This window comes from Leucopleurus acutus, assembly GCF_964270905.1.
Source record: "Leucopleurus acutus genome assembly, chromosome: 7".
Taxonomy (NCBI): Eukaryota; Metazoa; Chordata; class Mammalia; order Artiodactyla; family Delphinidae; genus Leucopleurus; species Leucopleurus acutus.
The window spans coordinates 17,540,240-17,551,384 of record NC_139150.1 but is presented as its reverse complement, the minus strand read 5'-3'; the positions used below and the strand labels follow the sequence as shown (position 1 = coordinate 17,551,384).

Sequence of the window (11,145 nt, the reverse complement as noted above, 5' to 3'; positions counted from 1 at the left end):
AGGGATAAGTTGTACCTTGCTGCTTTGCTTCCATGTCTGACGCTGCATTCTTTGAGAGTAGTACGAATCTACCTAGGTCAAAATTCAGCAAAAAAGCACTATTATGTAAAGATAATCCAAAACTTACTTCCACATACACGTGTACAGAATCAGCCCCCAAGGTCTATAGCCACCAACACCCTGTTCTAAACTCAGCCTCCACCATCTGCTTTATCCTTATAATTACAGTTCAACAAAGGACGAAACTTGTGCTTTTAGGAAGCCCAGAAGTGGGTGAGGGACTTTGTGACAAGGTTCCTCAGGCTCTGGTGTTTACCAAGCAACATATCTTGTGCTCTGGGTGCAGGGCTGATGGCAAGCCAAAAAACTGTTACCTTGCTTTCACAGACGCAAAATCTGCTAAGCCGAGCTACTCAAATCGTTTTTTTTGGTGGTGGTGTTGCTTTTTTGGCCTCTCTTGTGATAGCTGCCAAAGGATAGGAAAGGAGCTAATTAAAATGATGTTGAACTGGTCTGTCTCGTGCTTTTCATCTGGAGAAAGCCCCATGTTCTGATTATGAAATTGCATCCGATTTCTAAAGATTGCATAATTGAGAGGAAATTGATCCAATTAAAAGTGCATCACAAATGACTCCACTAGTTGTTAGAGCCACTTCATCTGTGGTAGCACCTGGAAGCGGGAGATCTATCTTTGCTGTCAGTGGGGGACTTGCTGAGGCAATAATGGTGGCCGAGGCCTTTGGCACAAGGTTTGCAGCAGAGATATGGATATAACATTGTGGGCTGGCTTGACATGAACAATGCCAGGAGACCTCCAGCTGCCTATGCCTTTGCAAGGAAGTGCTGTCACTGTTGGCATTCGGCATTTAGGTCTAACCCATCTCTGAACCACACTCATGCCTTGGCCTTCAAATGCAGCAGGTATCTGCTGGCTCAGAATGGAAATGAATGTGGTCCGAATGTTTTTGTTCCTTTGATGTGAGTATTTTAGGCTGTGCTGAGTACAGCCAATTTTTCAGTTATCTACCAAGTTGACTAAATTGCAGAGTATAGCCTCAAGAAACTGATTTGCTCAATTATAGCAGTTTTTTGTTGTTGTTTTCTCTTTTTAAGCAGTAATACCTTTATTCAGATAAAGTCTTAAATGCAAGTCAATTATGTAATAAATCAAAGTGCAGCTGCACTGGTTGAAGCAGGCTCGTGGGCCTGGAGAACAGGCTTATCCCCTCACCTAACGTGTGTACAATTGCAAAACTCGTGAATCTACGGAACCCTTTCTGAAAACCACTAAACTACAACATCGCTTATCTTCCAGTTCCATCTTATTAGCCATATGTCCGTGGGCAAGTCACTTACCCCTTCCTCTTCTGGAAAATGATGAAAGTGATCCCTGTCTCCATGACGGGTGTAAGATGTGAGATAATAGATGTTAAAATACCCGCTACAGTTCTTGGCATACTCGATCAGTGAGAGCTATTATCTTCTATTGAGTTGTTCAAAAGGGTGGGGTTAGGTTGTCCAACCACTCTGAATAATACCTTCCATCTTTCCTGTTGTTACAGGTTCCTGTTTGCCAATCAAAACCTTTCTCAGGCATTTCCTCCCACTAGCCATAAGGCTTCAAATAAATCTGGTCACCTGTTCCTTTTTACTATCACTCCACCTATTTCATGTTTCTATTATTATATAATTTACTGTGTTGCAATTATTTGCCCATATAGTTGAGCTTTATTGAGGGTTAGCTTTAATCTCTAGCTAAGAGCACATAGCATGGTGCCTAATATACAGTATGTCCTCAGTTATTTAATTGGCTGTTATTTATATGACTTGGTGATGGTAGGCCCTCCAGTAACACCCTCACATTGGCTAAAAGATAAAGGCAGACAAATGACTTATAGGTTCACTAACTCCCTGCTTTCCTTTATCATTTCTGAGTAATTATATAGAATTTAAGGTTTTGGAGCAATGATTCATTCAATATTGCGTACCTACTGTGAGCCCAGTACTACGCCAGGTGTTCAGAAAAATTTTAAAAATGATAAGTAATATTAATGTGTCTACTTTCTCGTAAGTTATTTCACAGTCTTTCTAAAGTATTTGGAATCGTATTCCATTGCCCTGGGCTTTCTCAAAAGCCAGGAATAGGCACTATGTGGATGACCGTGAGGGTCAATCCCAACGTGCACTCCAGCCTGAGATAAGTCCACAGACGGCCACTCCATTATTCCAATCAGCAGGATAAACTTGGCTTGAGTCTGTGTTCCTGTGGGTAAGACAAGTAATGCTTAAAGTAGCTGTACTTTTAGTCTAGTACTAATTAATGGCTTCTTAAAAGTGAAGTGCTACCAGCTCTGTAGGAGGGAAATGGAAGGCAAAGTCTAGTATGAAACTCACGGCTCTGCCTTATACCTGATTAGACTGCTGATTTGCACTCAGGACGTGCAGCTCCTCAAGGGATCACAAAACAAATTACACGTAAGAAACAGCAGATGCCTGGATGAATTTTACAAGCAGGCAGTGGTAAGGTAGGAGGGTGTTTAGCAAAATACTTACACTCCAGGACTTTGGCTGTATCTTGTCGATATCACTAATATTCATGGTACTCTGACTAAGTCTGAAGTTAGGCAGCTCTGGGACTGGCAACGCATTCTAGTGGGAAAGCCACTGGGCTTGGGCTGGATCTGAATCACAGCTCTAACTCTACTAGCTATGTGGCCTCAGATGATCACCTTACCTCTGCGTCGGTTTCCCTGTCTATAAAATAAGAAAGTTGGGTTAGATCATCACTAAAATCCTTTCTAGCTCTATGATTTTAATTATTTTACCAAATAGAATTGTGGTTGAGTTTTCCCCCAATGTTTTTGCATAATTTTGCTGTAATTTTATCGTGTTTACATTAGAGTAGTAGAAAGAACCTGTACTTCGTAATCAGCCCCACCTTGGTCCAACTGCTTACTCTACCCCAACTATTGTGACCTTGGGCCACTTGCGAACTACTGCCACTCTGTTGAGCTACTGTTTCCTCATCTTGTAAAAGGAAATGACAGTTTATGTTTTAAAGGGCTGTTGTGAGAATTAAAATATACTAATGGGATAGTATATATAAAGACCTAATTCAGAAAACGTGACGTGCCCAGAAAATGTGATTTCCACTGTAGGGGGCAAAGACCTCCTTTCCCTCTTGGTGAACTGATGCAAATTTTTCATGTTAACACTCGGGGAGGTTTCAGACCTGCATTGGTGATTCAACCACACTGCTCAGCTCCTTAATTAAAAAGCCTATCGGAAGAAGAGTGGGATTGCCGGAGGGGCAGAGGCAAAACTTTCACAGCAATGTATCCCACTAGAAAAGCTGCACATAAAACCTAAAGGCTAATTATTTGATTAAAGTAATTAGGATGGCATCTTGACTTTTGGCAGAAACATGCATGTTTAGCTATTCCTATAGATGGCCAGCATAAAGGGATTTTTCCCTCCAGGTCAACATTCATTAACCCAAATAATTACAAAATTTAAAATAAGCCATAAATCTCATTGTCAGGTGGAGGTAATATAACATATTGTAGTTAAAACTGGGCTTTGTAAGCATGGGGCGGCGGGGGGGCGGGGATGGGTTGGTGGCGAGTTCAGTCTTGGTTCCTCCACTTAGTAGTTCTATGACCACTGAGTCATTTAGCCTCTCAGCCTCAGTCTCCTCAAATAATAAAAAGATACTGTTTACTGCATTGTTCTGAAGAAACGATGGATGTAAAACACTTAGCAGACTTTCAGACATTTCATAAACTTTCAGTAGTCCTCAGTATCAATACAGTAAATTAAATGTATGATAAGATTAGCCATATTTTTTGTGATAGAAGGATTATATGAAACTGGTGAGGAAAACATTTACTTCCCTCAAAGGAAAATTATTTAGTAACTCACTGAAATCCTGAGTGTAAACACAAGGAGTTTGTGTGACTGCAAGTCAAATGCATATCTTCTCTATAAAAATAAAACCAGGATTTTCTTTTGGTGATTTACTCAGTTTACCTAGCTATAACTAAAATGCCACTGGATATTTTCACAGAATATTAAGATTTAGATTTCATTCTTTCATTTATTCATTCACTTACTCGTCAGACATATATGACATCTACTGTTTTTTATTAGTGGCCGTAATTATATGAGTAATGAATGCAAAGATGACTCGATCATGAACCCTGCAGTCGGGTAGCTTGTAGTCTGGCTGGAGAGAGAAGGAATGTAAAAGATAATACAAATATACAAAAGACTAAGATCAACGGTGCAAGATGGAGATAGAGTGCCAAGTGCTTAAGAAAAGGCTGCTTCTAGCTGACAGGATCTGGTTCCTGAAGGGCCTGCAAGTAGAGGGAGTGTCATGAACACAGGTACAACATACCAAGGAAGAGTGAGAAGCTGGTACCAGCAGGAAGTTCAAACCACAAGAGTGAGTGGGCATTAAAGCAATTCAAAGGTCAAAAGTGGCCCACTTCTCCATGACCCTTCAAATAACAATGCAAGTGGTTCTCTTTTTCCTGTCCTAAGCCGTATCATTTACTCCTATCAGTGATCATGGCTCAAGGAGGCTTCATCTTATGGAACTGGTAGGGTATGAATGAGAATCTCCTTGGAGACCTGAGGGAGACCAAGGTGGAGGAAGATGGTGTAGTTTGAAAGTACACCTCCCCGCCCCCGCCCCCCCCCCCCCCCCAATATTCTAACATACCTCCTTACTGGGAATGCCTGATGACACTGTCTCAGAAAAAAATAAAATAAAATAAAATTCTGAAATAATATCCAGTTGCTCCCCCTCAAAAGCCTGAGCCAAATGAGTTCTGCAATCGCAGCGACACAACTCTGTACTAGAGTCTTACTGCCTTTTTGATGTTCGATGTTGACAGCTTTCAAAACCCACCATTCTCTCTTTATCTTCTGCCCTATATCTGGACATGCTGCTAAGAAAGTTCAAGTACTTCCACCTTTAGTGCCAGTGGGAAGTCCCAACCACACAAGTCCTAGCCCCTGCATGGGAATCCTCACCCCAGCCCCAGCTTCAAGCCACCATAAAAACCAATGTGGCCTCCTTTTCCTGCTCTCAAGCTATTTCTGGATCTGCTTGGTAGCCCACATTGCTCTCGCCAGAAACCCTCATCATGTGAGTTAGAAATCTTTTCATACCCACTTGGTGGACACATAGCATCATCAGTCTCAACATCTGAACCAAGTTTTGGGTGGGTCCCCCTCTTCTCTGTGGGATAACCACACAACTGGCACAATAAGCAGTGTTAGGCAACGACCACCATCCCAGGGGCTCTCTATTCTCTTGCTTTGGTTTGCTAACTGGCTAGCTTTTTTGAGGCACTGCCCGCTGGCAACCTTGTGCTTTAAGATGTGCAGCCTGTGCTGCATTTGCTGAGCCCTACCGTGCCTCTCTTGTAAGTTTAACTGAACTGAGTTGGAAGATACGATAATTGGCGTTAAGGGGCAAGAGCAAAGTGGCCCTGGGTCATGTGTCTTGGTCCAGATCTATCTGTGTCTCAGATGGAATCATGTGTCTAGATTCCAGCACAAGCTGTGACTTCAGGGGAATGACTCTTGCCCTATGACTACTGGTTGGTTGTCTCAACCAGGCATTGCCCCCATTCTATAAAGTGCTCAGGGAAATACTGCTACCTTATACAATCTATGGGTCTATTGGTGGTGTTTCATGTGCAGGAAGAGCAGTCACCATGTGGACCGTTGTGGTCTACACTCTAAAAGCAGATGGCTCATTAGGACTCTACAAAATGTCTTTGCTGCTGCTATGTCACTGTTGGCCAAAACAAAAGATCCTGACCTTCAGGGTTATAGAGAAGAGCATCCATGGTTCCCTTGTCGCATAGCTGAGGGGTTAATTCAAATTCAGTTTAAGCCCAGGATCCTTAAACCCTATGAAGGTTATTGCCATGAGGGAGACCCTAATCCTGATGACACAGATGTGCAACTCTGGAGGAAGAAACTTATGAGTAGGGTAGCGAGGACTCCCCCCGGCCCCTCACCACAAAACTATATACAGTAACCACCAAAAGAAAAACAAACAAACAAACAGTGAATACAGGAGGAGGAAACAATCAAAAAACTCAAATAGAGGTCACAATTTGACCCAATTAGAATTCCAAAATTTACTGAAAGAATTTATACAAAAAACAAAGAAGTTCGAAGATTGCTAATTGGTTTTTGTGCCTCGACAACCTAAACTCTGAACTAGCTTTTAACATCTGCTGAAATGCACTAATTACCAAATTCCCATGGCTTTAATCAATACTGGGGCTCAAATTAGATTTACATGTGGGAATTCCCCTAAATTTAAACAAGGTATGCCCTATAATCTTAAGGGAGTTGCTAAGGACATTTCAGGATATGTAAGGAAGACAAATAGGTATACCTCACCTTAATCATCAGAACTAATGCCTTGCCTAAATTCCCCATAGCCATAACACTCATTACCTTGAAATATTCCATACTGAGTATGGCTGCTCTGACCCAATGAGTAATAAATTAAAATTGAATTAAGTTTTGGTACTTACAATTGGCTTACCAAAATGGGACCACATGGACCCTGCCCTCCCCCATTAGTTAAAACAGTTAATATGTCCCATTTTAAACGGAACCTTTGAGGTTTAAAATCCATATACAAGACCTATTTAGAAAAAAGAGTGATTATCCCCACTGCTTCATTATTTAACAGCCTAGTCTACCCTGTTCTTAAACCTGAATGAAACCTCACAATGGATTACTGCAACCTTAATGCTGAGGCCCCGCCCATTAATGCTTCCATACCAATTATTGAAATAATAAATTCCATCCAATCAATAACTGGTTAATACTTTGCACTCATAGACTTGGCTAATATGTCGTGTTCAGTGCCTATTTCAACAGCCTCTCACACATAGTTTGCCTTCAACTTCAAAGGGACACAATCCCCCTTTACCTGGCTACCCATGAGGTACCTCAACAGCCATGCCTTCACACACAATCTTTACAGACAAGATTTTAATGCAACCAACTTTTTCCAGGAGCACGGTAACGCCATCACACTGATCACACCCTCTTCCAAAGACGTTAATTTGACATGCTCTTTGAGGACATACAAACATTCACAAAATAACTCACAAAAAGGGACGGGCCATTGCCCTATGTTAAAAAAAAAAATTTGTATGTTAAAAAAATTCTGACTCCATATTTGAGGCTCGATCTCTGCCAGCTTTCAAGCCCCGCTACTCCCCCTTCCCCACTGGCCCCTTCACCTGGGCAAGGCTAAGTGCTCCCACCTCTGGTGCCAGAGGGAAGTTCAAACCATGCAAGCCTCACTCCACCCCACTTGCCATTATATAAAAGCCAAGCCAGTCTCTTTTCCTTGCTCTCTCAAGCCATTTTTGGACCTGCTTGAGAGCCATCTTTGCTCTCCCCAGAAAGCTCCATTACATGGGTGACAAATCTTTTAAAATCCTCTTGTGTGTGTGTGTAGCATCATCCGTTTCATCATCTGAACCAAATAATGGCTGGGAGTCCATCCCCCTACTTCAGAGTGACAACAAATGTTTAGAGTTGAATATTAAAAATGTCATAATATGATAAACAAAAAAACCTATATAATTTTAATTTCTGAGCACCCACATGAATAAAACCATGTGCTTTTGTGAAATGACATTTAATATTTACACTTAAAAATAATAGCTCTCTAAATCTCTCAGCCCCAGGAATCTGAAACTTGTTTGACAAATTTAATGACTCTGTAAAAATGTTAAAAATAAAGTTAAATTAAAAATATTACACTCAAAGAGTAGAGAGGGAGCAGGCATGTGTGTTACCTCACCTGATCCATGACTCTGGGGCTGGATCTAGGAGAATAAAACTTTCATTGATTAATACCCTGGAAGAAATGTACAATGCACACACAAATGGCACATATACCCTGGATCCTCCAAAAAGGTTAATTAATGTTAGCTAAATGAAAGGTGCAAGTGATAAAGGAAAACAATCTAAAAGTATGCATTCTTCTCTTCTGCTCTGGTGACCATTGCCACATATGCCTGTTTTTCTCCTCAATGAAATGGGGATACTAACTCCAGCCTACTTCATATGTACCAGGACTATTCTTAATGTCCCGTAGACTTTTTAAAAATTTTTAGTGGAGAAGAGTCGCTTTATAATGTTGTGTTAGTTTCTACTGTACAGCAAAGTGAATCAGCTCTGCATATACATACATCCCCTCTTTTTTGGATTTCCTTCCCGTTTAGGTCACTGCAGAGCACTGAGTAGAGTTCCCTGTGCTATACATTAGGTTCTCAGCAATCCCACTACTGGGCATATACCCAGGGAAAACCATAATTCAGAAAGATGCATGCACCCCAATGTTCATTGCAGCGCTATTGACAATAGCCAGGACACGGAAACAACCTAAGTGTCCACCAACAGAGGAATGGATAAAGTAGATGTTGTACATATATACAATGGAATATTACTCAGCCACAAAAAGGAATGAAGTTGGGTCATTTGTAGAGATGTGGATGGACCTAGACACTGTCAAATAGGGTGAAATATGTCCCATACATCTTACACAAGTAAAAGGTGGCCTAAAATGGGCAGCCTGGACAGCCTCTCTCTGAATGAGATAAAGCCTCTCTAAATAAAACATCAGAAACAATACTGGGTGTGGTAGGGGGAAAAGCAGCTCCCTAAGGAAACAAGTTACAAAAGGGGGACTTTATTTTTATGCTGGGAGATGTTTTCTTCCTATGAATTCAATGACCTATGAAACTAGGTCTCAAACCTGCATTTTTCAGCTCTTCCTTTTGACTGGTATATATGCAGTTGCCCACTTTATACTGCCAGTTGGCGCGCCAACTGTGGGCTGGTGTGTTCAATGAAGATATCCCTTAGAAAACTTACACTCAGCGTATTTAAGACAACTCAGCTCTCCAATACCTGCTGTTCTGCTACTGTTCCGCTACTGTTCCATCTAAGGAACACAACCATCGACTCGGGCATGTAGGCCCGAAACTTTGGCACCATTTCTCATCACTTCCCTCACCTCTCACCTCCCACCTCCCACTATACAATCATAAAGTTCTCATCCTACTAGCAGCTTAATATGTTTCACATCCCTTTATTCTTTTCTTCATTCTCATAACTATGAAAATTTAAGCTCCTACTAACCTTAAATTTAAGCTCTTGAAACACTGTTACAACTTCCTAACTGATCTTAAATCCAATCTAGCATCCTACCTACTACACTTCCTCCCATCCCAAATCAAGCCCAATCCCACACCAGCCAGAGTCAGATTTAAAACATAAGCGCTAATAATGTTACATAAAACATTTAAATGACTTTAAAATGCTCCTGGTAAAAGGAAAAATTCCTTAACATGGTCTACATATCCAGTGGGATTTTATTCCCACCTATTTATCTCTCTAGATTTATCTCACCACTGCTTCCATCCCTCTCTAGGCCGTTTTAGTCCTTGCTTTTATGCTACCTAAAACAGTTTCCCTCTCCCTACCCACCAGTGTCTCCTAAATCTCACCTCTTCCGGGTCTTCTGAGGTGTCCACTACACGGTTTGAGTCAGGTGTCCACGCCACCTTTTGTATTTCTGCCTTGTAGCACTGACTCATTGCATTATGATTTCCTTGTTGCCTACCCCTCTCTAAGGCTAGACTGAGCTCTGTGAAGGCAGAGCGACTTTTAATTTGCCGCTGCATCGGCAGCATCTAGCGCGGTACCTGAAACAAAGCAGGCACTACAACAGTTGCTGGATAAAACCAGGGCAGGGGGTCAGCTTAGCTCCTATGTTGATACACATGAACACTCTGGGTCATATTTAGCACCAGCTGATTATGCCACCTGCTCCTCCCATCAGCTGCCTCGCTGAATCACTGTTAGTTGCAATAGAAAAACGGGATGTGGTTGAAAACTGGGAGGAGTGGTTCCCTCAGATTTCACTTTCTTTAGAGAATCTTCTCAGCTATAAAATAATTAAAAGTTGTGTTCCTTTCTGGAAATTCAACCCAAACTTTGTCTTGGTGCAAAGTCACCAGCGCTTCCAAAGAAGGCTCAGAAAGACACCTTCGATTGTGTGGTATGTAAATGATATCTCAATAAAGCTGTCAACAAACAAAAAAGATGTACCTTTGAACACATGGTCCCTTGAATTGCCTCTCAACACACTTTCTTTGATGGGGAAGAGAGAAGAAGGAACTAGTTTGAGTCCTAATCCTGTCACTAATGTATAATTCCTTTGAGCAAGTTGCTTATTCTCCCTGGGACTCCATTTCATTATCTATATTAATAGAGTTATTAAATTAAGGATTTTCTCAGTTGTAAATGTCAGTGATTCTGGTGCCCCAGACCTTAGGGACTTCTTGAGCCAAGAGCTCCAAAAGGAGTCTTCCATCTCCCTGGACACCTGTGGAATGGGAGGAGACAGAAGTGCAGATCCCAAGGACCCTAAGGAGGCACCCCTGGGGCACAGAGCTGGTGTGTCAGATGAAGACAGCCGAGGCCAGCTCCAACCCAATGGATCACTGGTCAAGTCCGCCTCTAAGGCCTGCCTCAAAGCCTTCACCCTGACCCAGAGCCAAGTTGTTGCTAGGAAACAAGAATCTGGAGCCAGCGGGCCGACATCATGCAGGCTGGAATCATGTTGGTCTATCTGCCTCTTTTCTCACTCTTCGTGACCAAGTACTTCTAATTGCTTCGGAGGAAGAGAAAGGCCTCTCAGGGAGAACACACTTGTTGGAGTGCCCATTGTGGTTAATTAATAGTAAAAAGTAAATGGTGAGAGGACTGGAGAAAGGATGGAAGAAAGAGATGGCAAGAGAGAGTACCTTTCACCACCTATGTACCTTTGGATTATGTATCTTACCCACGCTGAGTCTCAGTTTCCCAGGCATAAAGATACTAGCTTTAGAGGACTGTTTGGAGGATTAAATGAGATCATGTATGTGAGATGGCAGCGAATCTCCTGCCACTTAGTGGTTCTCAGTACCACTGGCTTTCGTCATTCCAGGGCGGCAGTAGGGTATGTGGAGTTTGGAGTCAGACAGTCCTGGGATAGAATCCTGCCTCTGTCTATTACCAAGCCACATGACCTTGAGCACATGA

The 11,145-nt window shown here is 42.0% G+C and overlaps 1 protein-coding gene across 4 annotated transcripts in view; it reads right to left on the bottom strand.

Moving 5' to 3' along the window:
* The window catches only part of ASTN2 (astrotactin 2), a gene marked incomplete at both ends in the record, with an annotated part of 917,251 nt that overhangs the window by 218,339 nt on the left and 687,767 nt on the right, over positions 1 to 11,145 (bottom strand). The gene's annotated exons all lie outside the window — the stretch shown is intronic.